This window comes from Myiozetetes cayanensis, unplaced genomic scaffold, assembly GCF_022539395.1.
Source record: "Myiozetetes cayanensis isolate MyiCay16 unplaced genomic scaffold, myiCay2020 scf22, whole genome shotgun sequence".
Lineage (NCBI taxonomy): Eukaryota > Metazoa > Chordata > Aves > Passeriformes > Tyrannidae > Myiozetetes > Myiozetetes cayanensis.
The window spans coordinates 7,742,525-7,761,962 of record NW_026087434.1 but is presented as its reverse complement, the minus strand read 5'-3'; the positions used below and the strand labels follow the sequence as shown (position 1 = coordinate 7,761,962).

The 19,438-nt window shown below is 47.3% G+C and overlaps 1 protein-coding gene across 10 annotated transcripts in view; it reads left to right on the top strand.

Annotated features, from left to right (window-relative positions):
- Positions 1–19,438, top strand: part of TNRC6C (trinucleotide repeat containing adaptor 6C) — a 314,470-nt gene that overhangs the window by 204,266 nt on the left and 90,766 nt on the right. The window contains exon 1 of one of the 10 annotated variants that reach the window (XM_050319468.1): positions 9,541–11,036. The exons of the other annotated variants lie outside the window; for them this stretch is intronic. The gene's annotated coding sequence lies outside the window, so the exon portion shown is untranslated. Of the gene's footprint in view, positions 1–9,540; positions 11,037–19,438 lie in introns of those variants that run through there. 10 annotated transcript variants of the gene reach the window in all.

The window sequence follows — 19,438 nt, the reverse complement described above, 5'->3', positions numbered from 1 at the left end:
ATGCTTATCCCTTGCCATCACAGCATTGCCACTCCTAGCAGAGACCCTGAGGTCCTGGACTCAGCATTCTGCGTCTTCACCTTAATTTTTGCTTTTCAGCTTGAGCTACCCAGTGCTTGTTTCAAAGGCACTTGAGCACAAGCAAAGCCCTGAAACTGCGGCCAAAAATTAAGCCTGAGTGCCCCCAACGACCCAGGGCGGTGGAGATGACAAGGGCTGCCCTGCCCCTGATTCCACACTGAGCCCCCGAGGACGTGCCCTGCCGTGAGGTGCCCCCCAGGATGTGCCGGCGGCTCCTCCCCGGCTGGCCCGGGCATGGCCCCAGCTCTAATAAGATCAGTCCTGCGGCGTTTCCTGAGCACTGGGAACAATGAGCCTCTGTCCCACACGCTGCTGCACTGAGAACAAGAACCAGGCCGAAAAACAGAGAGAAAAAGCAGGAGGAGGGGAGGAGAAAGGTCTTCATCTTGGAGCAAACCTGTGCTTGTGTTCACCTCCTGCCTCGGTGAAGCTGAGTCGCTCAGTGCCTGTGCCCGCAGCCAGACAATAACTTATCAGTCCTGGTGAAGGACAGTGTGGGGTTTTTTTCCAGTGCAAGGCCTTAACCACCCCCCTCCAGGGACTCCTTCGCTCCTCTCAGCTCCTTTCATGCCCACATGGCCCTTTTCCAGAGCCGGTGACAAATTCCACATCACTGCAGAGGAATTTCCTCTCCCTTCCAGAGAAAAGGGACCAGGCTGGGTGCAGAAGGGTGGGCCCTTCCCACCCAAGAGGGGCATCTCCCTGGCATCTCCCAAGAGGGTTTTGCTGTGCTGCACCAGGGGCAGGTAACACCTCCTCCTATTACAAATGGGGTCGATGGTCCAAACATGGAGGACAAACAACCTGTGAAACGGAGATGGATAAATGGACACCAGACTGTCTTAAATCACAGAATCACAGAATGGTTTGGGTTGGAAGGGGCTTTAAACCTCATCTAGTTCAACCCCTCGTCATGGAGGGGTTGGAATGAGTTTTGCTGCTGTTTAAGGCTTTTGCCTAAATGACAGCTGCAGGTTCTTGGGGAATTTGATCCTTCTCCCACCTTCAGGGTTGGGGCAAGCCCAAGGTTTCCCGCAGAGCTCCCTGGCCCTGCTCTGGGCTGGCTCCCCAGAACACTCTCCACTCTCCAGCAGCCTGCCCACAGCAGAGCCTTGGACCAGCCAGGCTGTGCTGGCCCCAAAGCCTGTGGATTTTCTTTGGAAGGGTTTTCAGGAGAGAAGTTCTCAGAAGGAAGTCCTTCCAGTGGAGCAGGAATCGTGCTCTTCCCTGCTGCTTTTTTGCCTAAATCTTTCCCCTGTGCCAAGTGATTATTTGGTGTGACTCAGTGGCTTTGATGGAGCAGTGCTGATTTACACCAGCTGATGAGCTGCTCTGATTTTCTTATAGAAAATCACAGTTAGGCTGTTACACTTAACCTGTACTAAACTGTGCATGAATGATTTATTGTGTACTTCTCATGCAAATGACACTAATAGACTTTGTCATACATAGGAGAAGATGCTGGAAGATTACTAAAAGCTGCTGCACTTAAAAATGTTTCAGAAGAAAATAATGTCTTACATTGTATTACCTGAGAAATCCATCTGATCTCCCCCTGAAACATGTACATGAGAGAACAGTGTGAAGGTTGTGCTGCATTGTGTGAAGTACCTTGAGGCTGTAACAGAAAAGCTACAAGAAGTATTTTAAAGGGATATATATCGATACCCAGAGCTGCATTATGAGGAGGGAGAGAGCTGTTTTCCTCACGTATCTCATTCAACCCGACTCATGATCCAGGAGTGTTTGATGACTTCAGGATCAGACTGCAGAGAAGAAACAAACCAAAAGCAGTCCTGTCTAATTAACTGAACATATTTACATGTGTAAAACTCTCCTGTAGTCCTCGTAATGACTAATGCATAATTATGCACAGACAAATCCCCACAGTAAACACAAATATTTTTGTTTGTGATTATTTATCTCAGGAGAGCTTGGCAATTTGTCAGGGCTTTGCTGAGCTTCTCAGCTGAGCCCAGCGAGGGTGGGCAGTGGGTGACTGCCATGGTCACCCCAGGAGCCCCTTTCAGCCATGCAGCAATAGAGGAGGGCAGCTTTGGGCTCACAAAACACCTTTGCATGGAGATTTATAGGATCATAGAATAATTTAGTTTAGAAAAAGGTCATCAAGTCCAACCATTAACACAGCACTGCCAAAACCACCTCTAGACCATGTCCCTCAGCACCACAGCTACACAGCTGTTAAAAACCTCCAGGCATGATTGCAATCAAAACAAGGCATTTTTCAAGTTTAGTCCAATTTCATGGAATTCTGCATGGTGCCCTGAGCTCGCTGGACATGCAGGAGCTCTCATCCACCCCACTGGTGTCATGTCTCTTCCCTGACCTGCTGTCACCCTGCCTGGGAGCAGCCTGGTCATTTCAACCTGCACTGATGCCTCTGACTTCCCAAACCTCTCCAGGGTCACCATTCTGCTCTCCGAGGACTCTGTGCCATGTCCTCTTAATCCATGGAGCCATGCAACCCCTAGTGATAAATTCATCACTTGGTCAATGGCTTTCCTCCTAAAATCCTCTTCAGGGAACAATTCTCCCATGTCTGATACAATGACTAATTGATAACTTCCTTTAAGAGGACTGCACAATAACTTTCTTTAAAGCAGTATATTATGATCAGTGGGTTTTCCAAGGAGCGTGCTGCTCTCTTAATCCTCACCTTCATTATTTTAATACCTCCTTAAAATGGGTTTCTAATAGATCTATATTGCCATAAAACTTTAGGGATGGTGGGTGGGTGTCAATAAATTCTTTGCAATCTGAGCGGCTCCGCCAGCCAGGTTGGGAGCAGAGTGACAGGCTCTGGGGAGAAGCCAGGTCTTGACTCAGGATTACAGCTTCCAGAGGCATGACCTTCCCTGATTTGACCCTGTCCTGCTGCCTCTGAACACCTTGCAAAACTTCATTAAGCTACATGACTAGTATCTGTCACAAGCAATTCTTTCTCTCCCACCTCCTCACCCCAGGGATAAGTCATATCAGCTCTGTCAGGAATACAGAAGCTGCCCTAGGTACAATCCAACCCCAAGTGTTGATACCTGGTAGGTCTGTGTGGAATGACAGTCATCACACCAGAGCTTTTCACCCAAAGATCCCAAGGCAGGCAATAAATGTATGTTATACTGGCATCAATCCCCTTCAGAAAGTTCTCTGCCACCAAGGAGACAGAAATCAGCAGCCACGATCCTCAGCCTGATCAAAGAAAGAAAGAAGTGGATGTTATGGCCCTCTGAAAATATGGAGAGCTTTTAAAGAGGCCATATTATTCCCATGATGACTAGCCAGGACATTGGGAAAAACTCTTTTACCATTGAATCCACCACCTGGTCTCACAGAAACTGCCCAAGAATCTTGTTTTTTTCTCACCCATAATAACTAATTTGCCTTGAACACTGAAGTTGCTGGCTGTAACCATTTGCCATTCTGCCTCCTTTGCCCTGAAGAGCTCCCAGCATTAGATGTCTGACATATATTATAAAGTCTTGCTGCAAAACCTCACCAAAGGCTGTTGTTTGTCCCAAGGAAATGGTGTTGGGTTGCCATAGGCACTGTGGAGGTGGTGTGAGAGCAGTGCCTGGCCTGAGGACTGAGGTTTGTTTTTTTCCTCAAGTGTTTGCAAGTTCTTGCACTGCTGCTTTGAAAGCTGGTGGTGTGCTAGAAGATATTCTCCTCCCTGCCACTTGTTTCAGAAGAATTTTCCTGCCTTGGGCGTTTCTTGGGTGCAGCTGTTTGAGCTGTCCACAGTCAAAAAAGGTCAAACTGGTATATACAGCAAATTAACCTTTTTGTGGCCTGCCTCCAACTCTGCTTTATTTCCACTGGGATAAGAGACTTGCAAATAGGTAGGAAAAACTAAAACCATCTTGAGTTCTGAGCACATCATGGAAACAGCTCCAGTGCTCCCCATACATGCATGAGGCTCTGCGAGGGGTGAAGATAAAAATCAACAAGGTGAGGGAGGCTCAGGAAAACATTTTCTGAAAGGCGTTTTCAGCAAAGAAGTGCTGGCACCTTCCTCCCAGCTCATTGAAATGTTGGGCAATCAGGGATTTTCCCCTTTCTGCTGCAGGATTTTTATTATGGACACTTGGCTTGGTGCCCCTGTGAGCCTGCCAGTGCCAGAGGTGACAACTCCAGTATTTCACTGGGGGTTTGCACACTCAGCAGTGGGTTTTCTCTAACATCTGCAGCTGTGCCTGGATGGTGAGCACTGCCTGTGCCACTGGAACAGCCTGTGTCTTTCCTCTGCTTGTTGCAGCCCCCTCCTACCAATAAAATGATGACCGTGCATGTGGAAAACAGAGCAAGAGAAACTGATGAATGGCAATATTTTTATTCTCACAAGCACAACAGGAAATTTGCATCTCTGCACACTTCTCCAGCCTGTAGACTTAACTCAAAGTGGGCATTTATAGGTTACAGCCTTTAAACCATTGTTTCCTCTCCCCCAAAGTAAGCTATAGGGTAAGCAAGTCCTGGGCTCTGCCCACTCTGTTCAGGGCAGATTATGTGTTTATTGTTAAACAGCTGTTGATAATAAGCAGAACATGTTATCACCACTGCTGTGTGCTGTGGCAAGCGGGGTAGGGAGTCATGTGCTTCTTGCTTGCTTTTTGGCCTCAGGACACTTGTGTTCTTGTTTGTACAATAGCTCTGCTTGGAGAGCAAGAATAAAAAATACCTTGTTTTCTCCCTTACCAGATCACTGTTTAGCATCGTGCTACATCTCTCTCGTGGGAAATACAGGTTAGAGACTCTCAGGTTGGGGAGGGAATTGAATCCAGATGTTGTGTTTTCTGGGCAAGTGTTTGAAGTGTTTGGTTGTTACACAAAAAAGGGGAACCAGCTCATCCAACCTGGGGGTAAGAGTTGAGCTGTCAGCCTCCTGTGATAACTCTCATCACGGTGGTTTTGCTGATGTGAAATGACTGTGCCAGAGATCAGGAGGAACCCGGGGTACCAGGTTTTCATGAGCCTTTTCTGCTTTGGGTCAGTGCCACAGAAAGGACACCTCATAGCTGGGTACAACCACCCCAGACGTGGATGTCTCACAGCAGGGCATGGTCCCAGCAAGCAGATGAAAATGCAGGGAGGGAAACATAAGGTATTAAAGTGAGTTTTTCCATTTTAAAAATGATGTGTAAGTTAAATACGGTTCATTAATGGTTGGGCTCAAAGATCTTTAGATCTTTTCTAACCTTATAAATTCTATGATTCTATGATTCTGTGATTCTATGATTCTATTTAAGTGTTCACCCTAAAGACACTGTTTGTTGGTAGGGTGGCCAGAAAGGATGTGTTTGCATCCTTCAGAGGGAATGGACTCCATGCAAACATCTCATACATCCATAACTCCCTTGGAAAAGCCCTTGCTATCCTTGATCCTGGCTTCCCAGTGTGATCCTGCCCACCCAGCCTCTGAGAATCAGCTCAGACAGGGAGGGCCTCAGAGGTGTAGCTTCACTTTGTGTGGCTCTGAGAAATCCTGTTCAGCACCAGAGAGTGGATTCTCCTTTAGGCTTTGAGATCAACTTTCTGTGTGCTCATTATCCCTTGGCAAGAGGTGCTTGGTGATTATTTTGACCCACTTCTGTACTCAGTTGGATGACAGGAAAATAAGCAAGAGGTGTCAAGTCTACAGCAGAGGAATATTTTGCCTCAGTGTGGTTGAGCCACCCCAACACAGCCCTGAATGTGTGAAGAGCTCTGCTTAGCCTAGCTTTGTCACTCCCAGCAAGAAAAAGGCTGTATCCGTGTGAGTGCCTGCCTCTTCATGCTCATACCCATCCATTCAACATGCCCAGCACCCTGTGAACATTTTGGTCACAGCCCTTTCCCCGAGACACAGGCGGATTGGGGAACTGGAAGTTTACAAGGCAGCGGTGCAAGCACTGGAATTCCTCTTGCTCTGCGAGCACTGAACCGCTGGCATCGTGAGTCCCTTTCCCTCCCCTTTGCACCAGCTCACATCTGTTCTTACTCATATGTGACAAAAAAAGACTACCTGAGTGCTGGGGGGAAGGAAAATATTCAAAGGCAGCAGTGGCTGCCTGGAGCAGCTCTGGGAAACACAGCTCAAGGAGAAGCCTGTGCCCCACCTGGGTCCTGTCAGCTCAGGCCAAGGGGGCTACTGAGGACAAATGTGCACGGTGACAGCAGTCACCAGCTCCTACAAAGCCTCAGCCCGTGGTGCTAGGGGTGCAAATGCACCCAGGATCTATCTGTGTGAGCTTCCAGGATGTCTGTGAGCTCCCAAGGGGAGTGGGAGGGCAGAATCTCAGTGGGAGAACAAAACAAGGGGGAGGAAATCAAATTTCCATTGGATAAAGCCCTGTACTTACTGGTAAAAGAACTCAGGTAAGACAGGAAAGGTTTACTAGAACACATTTTTACCTGTTAAGGATGGTATTTTAGGACATGGGTATCAAACACAGCAGGCTCTCTGTGTTTGTGTGGCGTCAGTTACATCATGCTTTTGATGGTAATTTTGCCAGGGCCAAGAAAACAGATTAGTATACAAATCACTTTCAGTTTTATTCCATTTTGACATTTCAGGGTCTCCAGCAACTTGGCATCACTCTGCGGAGCCAGAAATATTTGTGTGCTAAAAGTGTGTTTTGAATTACAAATATTTCCACGTTCACAACACATAATTTAAGGCACCAGGAACGTTCCTCCGCTCGATTGCCAAGCAGCGTTTTTGGTGCAGGGCAGCCTCTTGTATGCACATGGTGAGGATGAGGATGCTCATCCCCTATGCAGGACATGTGGCTTCTCCTGTTCTGCTTCTTTGGGGTGGTTGGTTTATCAGGAGAGCAAAAATCTCTTTCGAAAGCAGCACTGTGGGAGCTGCTGCGGCTCCAGGGCGGGTGTGGGAAGGAGTCTATAGGTGCTGACCTACATTTAAGCAAGGAGAGCAAGCTGGAGCTGTGCCAGCTCTTGGGATGGCACAAGGGCATTTTCCCTCCAAGCCAGGTCTGCCACCATCGTGGCGTACGAATTCACTCCCGCTGAAAGGTGGCAGACTGACATTCAAAACGTGGTGGGGGAAAAAAAGGCACCTTGTTCTTAATAATTTTTCCTTTCTTTGTGCTGATAAAGTACAATGGGACATTTAAATCTGATTTTTATAACATTTTGCATGGCTATAGATCACGGTCTGACCTGGAGAAGACACTTTATTCTGACTACAATGATTTGATATTTCATATTTTAGTTGTTTTTTCTTTTTTTTTTTTTGGTCTTCCCCGTAGTATTTCTGTTGCATTCTGGCACAATATGGGCTCCCTCCAGTGGTCAAGGGGCTCCGGGCTCCTGGTGCCGCTTGCCCAGGGGCTGGCACAGGCTGGCTTTGGTGCTGGCATCACAAATACGGACAGGAATCATGCTGGGGCTGTACTTCTCTTCCCCTCTATGCCCTGCTGTGGATGCAATCCCACTGCCAGCAGTAACGGCCCTGCTCTGTAACCCACATTCAATCCAGATTTAAGTGGAATGGCCTGAGCAAATAAAGATTTGGGCTCTGGATTTCCTTGCAGTTCCCAAAACGTTCGCTGCAGAAGGGGCAGAGGAAGCAGGAGAGGAGACAGGACCAGAGAGGATCTGCTGAAAGACCCAGACACAACAATTTTTAGCAAAAATGACTCATTTTTGCATTCCACTCCTCCCCGTGGTATTCTGAGACCAGATCCTGATTCTCTCCTCAAACAAACAGTTAACACGGTTACTGCGGGAGGCAAACCAGCCACTCTGAAACCTGACATTTCCATCTCCCCTCTCCGAGGTTCACAGTACCCGGGGGGGTTCCCTGCTTTGCTTAGCAATGACTTCATCTGAAATAACTGGGATTATTTTTGGAGGCACCTGGGTAGGAATGGGGATCCCCTGTGCAGAGCCCTGCAGAGGGGGTGTTGTGGAGCACTGGGCTGTGTCTGTACATACACCCAGAGTGTAACCCAGGTGTATCCATGTGTGTCTACACCCATGTGGCACACCTACACCTCTGCAAGGTGTATCCCTTTGCACACACGCAGCCACGGACACGCCAGGGTACAGGTAGAGCCAGAGGGATGTGTGTTCAAGTCAAGGGATGCTGGAAAGGGCAAGAGAGGGCTGTTGGCACCTCGGGGTGCAGCGGGACCATGTTTCACCCCTGCTTTCCCCTCTCCTCCCGCCCCAGATCAGCCCCCTTCCCATCCCCATGGAAGGGACCCCCAGCGTGGGGGTGTGAAGGAGGGGTGAGCGCACCCAGGGTGTGTGTGAAGGCCCCCTGCATCCCTTTGATGGCGGGGGGCACAGCTCTTTCGCCGTGTCTGCCCCTTTCCAACCCCCGAGGGGGTTTGCGAGGGAGGGCAGAAAGCACCGAATGCCGTTTGCACGGGGGTCTGTGTGTGTCTGCACCCCTTGATGGGGGGGGGGGGCACAGCTCTCCCCTCTTCTCCCCCTCCAGCCCAGAGATTTGCAGGGAGGAGGGGGGATGTGAATGCACCCACGGTCGTTTGCACAGGATGCGTGTGTGTGTTTGAAGCCCCTCTGGACTCGTTTGGTGGGGGGACACAGCTCTCCCGTCCCCCCCCTCGCCGTGTGGGTGTTTACGAGGGAGGGGTGGACGCCCCGACGGCCGCTGGCAGGGGATGCTTGTGAAGGCACCGCCACCCGTGGGCACGGGGTGGGGGCGAAGCACCTCTACAACCCTTTTTGGGGGGGGTGGGCGTGTGTGTGAAGCCCCTCTGCACCCCTTTCGAGAAGGGGGGGAAAGTACATCCCTCCCGATTCCTCCCCCTCCGCGGGTGTTCACGGGGTATGTGCCTGTGTCTGTGTGAATGCACCGACACTCACTCGCAAGGGGTGGGTGCAAAACCCCTCTACACGCCTTTGGCGTGGGGTGTGGGGGAGCACAGCCCCTCTAAACCCTTTCGGAGGGGTCACAGCTTTCCTGTCCCCCCTCCTCTCCCTCCCGCGGGGGTTAACGCTGGAGGGCGGGGGGGCTGTGTGTGTGAGAAAGCACCGAATGCACCTACACCTACTGGCAGGAGGTGCGGGATGAAGCCCCCCTACACCCCTTTTTTTGGGGAGGGAGGTGTCCCATCTCTCCCCCCTTCTCCCCCATTCCCCCCCCACCTTCCTGAGGGCGGCCGCGCGCGCGGCCGCGACGGGAGGGAGGGCGGGCGCGCGCCCGCGGTGGGCGCGGCCTCGCCGCTGATTGGTTGCGGCCGCCGCGCTCATTTGCATGTCGGGGTAGGGCGGGGCTTTCCCCCCCTTCCCCTCCGCGTCACGTGGTCCGCGCGGCCGGGCGGTGCAGGGAGGGGGGGGGCGGTGATCGCGGCGCTTCCTGTTCGCGGGCAGCGCGGGAGGGGGCGCGCGCGCGGAGCCGCCCCGCGGTCTCGCGCTGCCTGGCGGGGCTCTGTCAGTCAGCGACAAAATGGCCGCGGCGGCGGCGGCAGCGGCAGCGGCTCCTCTGCTCCCCAGGGCGGCACCGGCACCGGCGGCGGCGCGGAGGAGCGGGGGACCGGCCCGCCAGCACTGAGCACCCCCAACAACCCCCTCCCCTCCCCGGCACCGCCTTGCCCTGCGAGCGGACGGAGGCGAGAGCGAGCGCGGGAGGAGAGACGGCGAAGAGGCGCTGCGCCCCCTCCCCCGCCCCCAACGCCCCGGCGGACCGACCGACCCTGCCCGAGGCGCTGCTGCGGCTCCCCGGGGACGCGCCGCCGCCTCCCCGCCGACCTCCCCCCCCGGGTCCCGGCTGCTCCCGCCGCCCACCCGGATCCCCGCCGGATCCCTGCGGAGGACACGGAGAGAGCCGCGGGATCCCCCGCCCCGCGCGCCCGCCCGCGGACCCCGCTGCGAGCACAGACTGTCGGGTTTCCCCCGCTCCCTCCTCCCTCCGCGAAAGACTTTTTGCTGGATCCTCCTCCCCGGATCCCCCTCCCCGCGCTCGCTCCTTCCTGCGGGAGCGGCCGCCGGATCCTCCTTCCCGGCCCGGATCGCCCGCGGGGTCCCTGCGGAGCCGCGGACCCTCCTCCCCTGGCAGAGACACCGCTGGATCCTCCGCCCCCCCGGAGCTCCCGGCGGGATCCTCCTCCCGCCCGCAGCCCCATGTGAGACTCCGCGTTCCCCCCCGGTGGCTCCGCCGTGGTGTTTTATTTTTCGCTCTCCCCCCCTCCTCCCTCTTTTATTTTGAAGGGGGGATCCATCTTAAAACTCTCTCTCTCTCTCTCTTTTTTATTTTTTTTTTTTCTCTTCTGGATTCCGGTTTCTCTTTTTTGATTTGCACTTTTTGAAAAAGCCCTCAGATGCTCCTCCATGTGGACTGAGAACCCATCAAGGCACACACAGCACGAGAACTCATCCCGATCAACTCCAAATCCTGGCTTTTCGTGGGTTTTGCTGCAACACATAAAAGCAAACTTGTATTTAAGACACACTCGTGCAAAAATTTAGCTGGGGACTTGAACGTGTATTTTTGTCTTGGTTTCTTGGTCTTGGTTACATATATTTTTTTTGGTTTTTATTTTTGCTTCACTGGAAGTCAAAAGCTTGTTTTGGAATTGGACCTGCTTTTGCTGCACTTCTCCTCTGGGCTGGATAACACTGAAGCTCTTTGCTTTTCTACTTGGATAGTGTTTTCCTGTTGATCTGTTTTGTTTTTTTTTTTTTTCATCTCCTGTGTGGCAGACTTCTTTTTTTTTCTGAGGGGGGTAAACAAACGACAACAACAAAAAAAAACTTAATTTTTTTGGCCGTGTGAGATTTTTTTCGTATTCAGATTCGTGAAATTACGGGTACACTTACAAAAAAATTTAAAAAAGAAGCATTAAAAATAAGAAAGGAACACGTCAGAAAGACCCCTACACGATAGACAAAAATACTCACTTGTTTCCTTACAGCAAGACTGAATCGAAAGCTGCCAAAGAGCCCCATAAAGAAAAGACTAAAAGGTAAGAAGGGTTAAGAGCCTCTCTGAATCCGGGCATGTTAGAAGTTAGCAGGGAAGAGACCTGCTAAGCTACTGCATTCCTCCTTTTTTCACAAGTCTAAACCAGATTATTATATTTTTTTAAACTGTTTATTAGTCAGTGAAGCAAGTACCACCCCGAAACACTTCAAAATCCATTTGTTTTTATACGTGGTGTGTTTTTTTTATTGTGAACTGCTCGCGGATTTTTTTTATAATGCTAGAATTAATTCTGTATCTTTGTCCCTTTCCCCAGTTGCCGTCGCTGTTTTTCACCCAACAGCGATTTGAAATACCATTTGTGAGCATGTTGTGCCACTCAAGACATGACACGAAAGCAGGTTCTGCTGCAAGGCACGACCGTGTGCTCTTGGTTTAGAACTTACACGTGTGAAAATCATCTCAGAGCGCTTTGGAAATGATCCCAGGGCTGGAAAATTGTGGGCATGGCCAGCACTGCTGCTCTGTGGCCGAGCAGATGAGCTCCAGCTTTGTCCTTTCGTGGCAGCTTTCTCTTAAAAGTTAAAACATCTCGGTTTGTTTTTTTTTTTCCTCTTTCCCCCCACGGAATGAGGCTGTGGGGGTCCGCAGTAATTTTCTCCTGAGTGTTCAGAGAGATGTTCCTCTAAACCTGAAATGTCCATGGGCAGGGAGAATATTAAACAGAGTTTATTCCTTTAACTGCGACGCAGAATGGGAGGAAAATGGGGAGGGCTCAGTTGTTAACCTGAGAAATCTTGAAACACTGGAAGTTTATTAATTGTTTGAGGCTTCTTTGTTTGTATCACAAGTTTGTGTCAAAGGTTAATCTTCTTAATATGTAATTAGTTGAAGGTTCAATTATGGGATTTATTGAACTCAGTTGGGTTTTTTCTCCCTAGTTTTCCATTAAATGTAATGCTGCTAGTCTTTGTGGCTAGTTTTATTTTCTGCTACAACTCCAGTGTATGTGCGAGAAGAGATTTATTCAATTATTCTAACAGCCAGTTTAAATTTAGAAATAATCTTGGGTACGTCATACCCATGTCTGTTGCATATTTCCCCCCCTCGTTTGCATATGGATGTATCTGGCGAATTATGCTAATTTATATACAGAAATTTGCTTTGGACATTAGGCCGGTTAAGGTAATTAAAATTCCAATAAATCCCGCTGTTAGTGGGCTGGTCGATGGTGCAGAGCTTTAAATCAGGTGGGTGTCGGTGGTGCCGTGGACCTGAGGACAATGCCAGAGTGGAGGAGCAGGAGAACATCTGCACTGCTGCTGGATGCACTGGGGAAGGAAAGCATGGCTTCCAAATCCTGCCCTAATCCCATGCGGTGGGTGGGTTTTTTTTTTTTTGGCTTCACTTACGACTGAGAATTTTTAAACGCAGTTTCCTCTCGGATATTACATTTTTTATAATAATTTCAAGAAAGTGGTGGGAAGGTACGCACAGATTCTCACTGCTTCCCCCTGTGTTTTCCAAGGAAATAGTAGGTGATTTGCAGCGGGTGCAACCTGTGCTTAAAGCACATCACACAGTTTTCCACCGTCGCGGTTCCTCAGATTCAGAAATCCCCGGGATATCGGTCTGGCCGCTCCAGTGTGTTATTTGTGAGCTCAAAATGGTGTGCTGAGGAACCAGCCCCCGGATGCACTGGCGTTCCTGCTCTGGCTTCTGGAATCCTTTCCAGAACGTGAAAGCATCAGTGTCAGCCCTGCGTACGCCAGTGAGAAAACTGCTCCAGCCTGTGGGAGGCTCGGTCTGTCATTGGTAACACTGATGCTGCTTTTTGGGTGAGATTGTTGCTTTTTGGGTGAGATGCAGAAGCTGTGTTATGCTCGGGTGTTGGGTAACCTTTGCTGCTTCTGAGCCCGTGACTCAGTCTGTGAAGAAAGCCGTAGTAAATCAGATTATTTTGAACTTTTTTTTTAGGGAAAATGAGTGCTGAAGGGCACCAGCAGTAGTGTAATAATGCCTTGCGTCGCTTTGTCCTTATCTTCAAAGGAGAACGGATCATTTCTGACTTAAAGGGATCTGCCTGGCACGGAGCTGGGGAGATGAGGAAGGTTCATTTCACTCCAGCCCCTGGAGAGCAGGTGTTGGCATCGGAAAGACTGTGCTCGATCCAGGACTTGCTCCAGGGCAGGAGGGGATGTGTGCTAGCAGGGGCTGTATTTTAGGCAGTTTTGTAGTTGTGTCTGAAGGTTTTGTTTCTAGGGATGAAAGAAACAGGGACGACAAACGTTTTTAGTGGGAGCTCGTCTGGATTGCAGTGGGATATATTCAGGAAATATTTACGTTGCTGTTTTGTGTGTGGATTGCCATATTGACAAATTTAGGGGTCGGGGTCCATCAGACTAAGAGCTGACTGGACCCGAGCAGTGTGTTACATACGGGTGGTTTATGTGTGCTCGTACATGTGTTTTACAGCACGGGGATTATTTTGTAACTCGGCTGTCAGTGGTGCAGGGCACCATTCCCAGTGCCTGGGAATGTCCCTGTGGGCAGCCTTGGGCCGTGCCGTTTCCATGCTGGTACACAGGATAGTGGAGTTTGCTCTGGGACACTGCCCTTGGCTTAAGAACCACTTGGGGACTTGGAGGTTCACCTTCAGACCTGGCATCTCCCAAAATCTGATCCTCTGTGAGAGGTTTGCCTTACCTGCTATTGCAAAGCCTGATGGACCTTGCTGGGATCAATGAAAGCTCCACCTCTCTGGCTTAATTTCTTTTTGTTATTCCAGCGTTTGTCTTTGCTGTTAAAATAACAAGCTGTGCTTTTTGGTGAGTTGTGATCTTTCACTGATGTTTGAGGAAGCAAGGTAATTCTATACTTTTTTTTTTCCAGTGAGCTTTTTTAAGACTTTGAAAATTATAAAAGAAAATTCCCTAAATATGAAAAATAACATACTGCTTTTAACCTGAAGATATTTTGTTGAAGTTCTCAAAACCCCCATGTTCCATACCTTGCCAAGTAACAATAAAACAAGATAAAGGTTTTCTCAAGCAGGGGCTTATGACCACCTTGTGTCTTGGAGCAAACTGTTGCTGAGTGGCAACCTTATAGAAAGCACAACTTTAAATTAGTCTAGAAATAAAATCTACTGGTTTTCATTCAGAAAGGCCATGAAATTTATTTACAGATTAGCTGCCTGATGTTAACTCAAAATAACCTACACTTCTCCAGCCCATTCAGGTGCTCCATGAGATGGAGACTCCTTGTCTCTCTCGTGTTCAGGTTATTAAAACCCCAGTGGCAGCGTTTGCTTTCAGTTTTAGCTGTGAAGACTTAACCAAGAGCAGTGTATGTGGGAACGGGTAATATGTTAACTTAGCAGCTGGCCTCGCCGAGATAAACATGCGCTTTTCCAAATGCTGTCATCTGGCCCCTTTCCAAAACAAGCTGAAGGAGGAGGTCAGGGGTGGAGCCATCCCTTGCTTCAGTAAAAAGAGGCTTTCATTTGGAAAGAATTGCCAGAGCGTATTGACTACAAGAAGTGCAGATTTAGAATGAAAGGGCCAAACCTTCCCTAAGTAAAGCACATAGTCTCTGGTGGTGACTTAAATCTCGGTACCTTGTTACCGTGCTGCTTCTCTTTGAAGGTCCAGCAGCTTAAATGCAGAGTGCATATTGCTGCTTAAAAAAAAAATAAATCAGTGCTTTATGTAAGGCTTTGAACATTAGAACTGATGAAAAATGTATCGTCTTTGGTTACAGTAGAGACCCGCAACACAAAAGTGCTATTGTTTTAATTGTTTAAAATTCAGATTACAAGATAATGGTAATACCATTAGAAGGTTTCCCTTTGGCCTGGAAGCTGCAGGTAGGAGTGTGTCGATCCCTCAGTATTAAAGATGAATGATAAGGAAACCTCTTAAATGCCTGTGACGCTGCAGTCTAGCCAATTTAGGATCAGCTGATGCCTTCTAGTGATAATGGCTTGAGGTTTTCAGCTGTATTATGAAGATATCAGCCAGGGCAAATAGTGTTTAGAGGAGAAGTATACTTTATTGAATGGGGAGATGATCTAGAAGTGACAGTAAATTGCATTACTAAATGATCTATGTGCTCTGCACAGTCTCTTCACTGGCAAATGCTGTTGGTAAAATGAAAGATGGTTCATGTATGAAAGCAGAGGAATCAAAGTATTATTTGATCTTCCTTTAGGAAAGGAATCTGTGCTATTTTTGAAAACTGTTCTGCCAAAAGCACAGCTTAGTTGTACGTCTTAAATCCCCAAAGTGGATATATTTAGTTATTTTATTGTTCCTTAATCATAGTTAACTTCTAAAATTACTTTATCATGGTTAACTTTGCTGTGGCTTCACACACAGAGTTACATCTGTGTTTTCTGAAACTTTCTTTGTGCAGCTTCCTGCCTTGTCACTAACATGTTTTAAAATCTCCCGCACAAGATAAAAATGTCTGAACCTGATCATAACAAAACTGCCGTTTCTTGCACAGAATAGCCACAGTGCTCCTTGAGGTTGTATCAAAGATGGTATCGCTCCCAGAAAACACAGCACCTCTTTAAAACATGCATCTGATTCTTTTTGTCTTTTTTTTTTTTTAAAGTGTAGCATATCTCCCTCTTCATCCCAATTAAAAGGCTTCTGTCACTGAAGGCAGCTGTGAAATAACTGGCTGCTCTTACATCTCATGGCTCAGGGTACCAAGCAAATCTTGAGTGAGTTTTGGTCTCAGCCCTGGGTGTGAATCAGCACTGTAATTTTTCAGCACCGAGGTCTTGAACGTAGTTGTAATTCAAGCTCATAAAATATTCGAAGCCCTGACGGTACCGAGCTCTGCTTTCTGGAGCTCTTCCCCGTGGGTTTGCAGCCAAGGATGGCTGAGAGCGAGAACAGTTATCTGTGCTGCAGCAGTGATGGTTTATGGCTGGGTGCCCAGATTGTCTGGCTTTGCACACAGCTTTATAGTTTGCCTTTGAGGGCTGTGGAGGAGGTGGAAGTCATTTGTAATAAACAGCTATCTGCAGCCTGCTTTTTCTGGGGTTCAAAATGTACAGCCACTTAAAAAAAAATTGTAAGGTAGATATACATTTACTTAGGTTTCAGTCAGGAAATTCTGTGTTTATAAGCTCAATTATGAGAAATGTTAACAATTGCTTATTACTATGTATTAAAAAATAGCTAATATTTATCCCTTGGATGTTTGGACTGCTTTTAAGCTCTGAATTGCTAGAGAATGAGGTTGGGTTTTCTGGGTGTTTTTTTATTTGAGAGAAAAATTGACTTGTCAAATCAGTTGGCATCCTTTGTGGTAATTAAGCCCCAGAGAAAAATATGTTTATATGTCTCAAAATAGTTATCATGCAGCTACCAGCTATAGGCTCATTTAGGAAAAGATAACACCCACCCTCCCTTCCACCCCAAGGAAAACAGCCACCCTGGGCTGTGTTCAGTGGCTGCCCATAGGTGTTTTCCAGAGGCAGATCCATTCTTCCCCCTGCCTGCCTCTCCCCAGCTCCTTGTTCATGGGCTCTGTGCATGTTTTCCGATGACTTTCCAAAGGGATGGTGGATGCTGCCTTTGTTACGGTCTTGGCCAAGAGGAATCTCCTAGATTGGCATCAGCTGTTTTTTCTTAGCTGTGCCGTTTTCCTTCCTATTCCTTTTCCCCCTTCCTGTGTTCTGTCTGCATGAAGTTTACAGTTTTCTCTCTCATTCTACATTTCCAAGACTTCCTGGTGGGAAATGGGAGAGCTTTTTGTTTTGGTTGAGGGATAAGGGAGCTCTGGCAGTGGCTTGGATACATTCTGGGTGGTCAGTATGTTCACAGATCGATTGTTAGTCCAGGATGATTTCTGCCAAGTCTATTTTAGGCTCAGCCTGATATCTGTGTTGTGTCAGTCCAATTTCAGTGCTGCTCTAGCCCTGGACTCTCAGGTCTTTTAGCTCTTCAGAATTCCAAAGTGTTTTGATGGCTGATGCTCCCGTCATTCATTGGTGCTGACAATGGAAATCCTTGTTTTTAAACAGTAGCTGGTAAACAAAAGAGCATCAGCCCAGTGCTTTAACACAAACCATTCTAGGGGAGAAGAAAAAAAAAAAAGGAGGCAGTTCAGGGAGAATGCCAAGGAAAAAAAAAATCAGCTGTACAGATGCATAATGTGTGACTGCCATTTTCCTGTGTTCCTGCAAGGTCACTGTCAGACCACAGAAGGTGGTCTTTGACGTTGTCTGTGATGTTTTTGCTTGAACCCAGTGTATATTCACAACAGCCTTGAGGACGAGGTTGTATATGAAATGTGAACTTAAAAACTTCAGTAGCACTTGCAGGCATAGCCTAATGGGGTGTGTGTAAATCAAGTAAGGCTCTTTACACAAGTGAATTACCAAAGCCAGTCTGGAGCAGGATTCCTTGTTATCCCTCTACTGTCTATCTACCTGTACGTCTCAATTTTCCTCTTCTCTCAGTATTTTTAATCAATTGCACTTAACAAGTGCACAAGCTTACTTAACGTAGGAGAATTGCTTCTAGTGTTTGAGTTGTCTGAATTTTTTCCATGTTGTCAGCCTTGAAATGGATGCTACACTTGAAAGTGTGTCTCTTACAAAAGATGCTCCATCTCTGCAAATCTAATCATCCTTATCTCCTTACGGGGTCACGGCTGGAATGCTTTAAGTGCCCGGTTCTGTACCTTGTTCCTGTTCTGTGATGCTGAAAAAAGCTGCAGTCAGTTAAAAATAACCTGTTGGCATAAGTGTGCTGATCACATCTGCTCATAACGTACCTCTCCATCTTCCTGCCTGTGAAATTATTTGTTTTCTCTTTGCTGATGTGAACTATAATGAGGTGTATGTTTATCTCCAGCCTTTTGAAAAATAAATTAATGTGGAAGATGCAGCATCTTCTGATAAGGAAGGAGGAGAGCATGGTGGTGGCAAACTAAACGCTATTTAATGTGTTCTAGGATGATCATAATAAAATATAACTGTCTGATCTGGGTGTGGAACTCGAATTTGGTCTGTCACAGTAATAGAATTGCTGCTGCTGAGGAGCAGACTCTGTCTATAAAAAGGTGAAAGATTTATTATATGGGACTTACTGGAGCTTGGTGAATGTGTAATTTTTACTATTTCTGCCCTTCTAATCAAACTCACAGAAGTCCCTCACTTTAGAAGAGAATGGTCCAATTAAGTATCATTACACACCAGCAGTATGTTATCTAGAGATGTCAGTGGCTTTATATTCTGGTACCACACTTATATATAGTAATTGAATAAAGCAATAGCTGAGTTAGTGGAGGGATGTTTATGTAATTATTTGCTTAAAAAAAAGACCCTCAGCTCTAATTTTTTCTTACATTTGTGAAAATGAAATGCTCTTCACGAATTTCTAGGTGAAATACTACAGTGACAACAAACCCCGTTGCTTTTGAAGCAAATAACCCAGACTGATATAGTCTGTTTTATCTGGGTGATATTGGAACTCTCCGAGAGTCAACTACACTGAAACTGTGATTCCATCCTCCCCCCATCCCCGATCCCTCCATCAGCATCTAGACAAGCAGAGCTGCTCTTTCTGGAATTCTGTCTGCATCTACTGATCAGATAACATACTTGGAGACATATTGGGTATATTTCTGAGAATATTTGCTCCCCTGGGTGTTTCATGCACTAAATGAAGGCATAAAATAGTTATTACTAAGATCGTAATTGACCATAAATTGATTTCCAAAGTGGTATTTACTGCAACTAGTTTTCCTGTCCTGGAAGATCATTTAGGGCTATTTCCTTTCCCCATCTCTCCCCTGACCCTGTCTCTCCTCCCCCATGGAGCTGCTATTCATTTGCTAAGTTGAAAAATGGACGAGGGCCCATTCTGATGGTGGATCTGATATTCTAATTTGTGCTTTTACTATGGAAAGCCAAGTAGAGGAACTGAGAAGTTTATTTCCATCAAGTTTTAAGGATTACCTTTTCAGCACTGCAGAGCTACTCTTTTAAACTCCGATAGATTTGTGGAGGGAAAGGTGCTGCCTTGGATCATGCTGTTTCCTTAACTTATGATCATAGGATAAATCCTTTTTTGAATTTTGTGGATTCAGTTTCCAGCCTAAAGACAGGTACAGAGTAATGTAAGGGTTTCTTATCTCTTGAGTTATGTTGCTTTATTAATTTTCGAAACAGTGTTGCAGCTAAAGAGACAGTGGAACAAAAACAAAATAGCTTCAAAATGTATTGAACAGCTTCAAAATGTGTTGTCTTTAAGTTGAATGAAATGATCATGGTGAGCAGTGCTTTGATTTTTGTGGTAAAACACCAAGTGTATAAAAAGTGCACAAAACAAGTAGATTTTCTCCATTTGTGTTTAAACTTTCACATATTTGCAGTGCACGACTTTTAGTACAGTTTATTAGTCTATAGTGTGTTTTGTC